Raw genomic sequence first — 446 nt, 5'->3', positions numbered from 1 at the left:
TCAGGAAAACACAAAGTTGTTTGGGTGACCCCAAACTTTTGAACGGTAGTGTATACCCAGACAGCTTTCTACATACATGCATACATTACACCCACATACACATACAATATCTTTGCATATGCATACACTTACCTACATACTGTATATACACGCCTAAATATACCTATTAAGGGTCAGTACCTAAATAATGGTGATAACCATAATAAAAATATTTGATATTCATCATCATCATCACTATTATCAACATTCTCACACAATAATACTCAAGTTCTATACTTATCTAGTGGCGTGTCTTTGACCCTTTTTTTTTAAAATTTGAAGCCATTCTTAATATGTTTTCATTCCTCTGATAATGCGTTCCATAACTTCACGCCGATATGCACCTGCTCTTCATCACTGTGTTTCCAACTGAGTTCACCTCTGAGGTCATGACCCCCCCCCCCCCC

Source organism: Etheostoma spectabile, chromosome 10, assembly GCF_008692095.1.
Source record: "Etheostoma spectabile isolate EspeVRDwgs_2016 chromosome 10, UIUC_Espe_1.0, whole genome shotgun sequence".
NCBI classification, from domain to species: Eukaryota; Metazoa; Chordata; class Actinopteri; order Perciformes; family Percidae; genus Etheostoma; species Etheostoma spectabile.
This window is presented reverse-complemented; position numbering follows the sequence as displayed.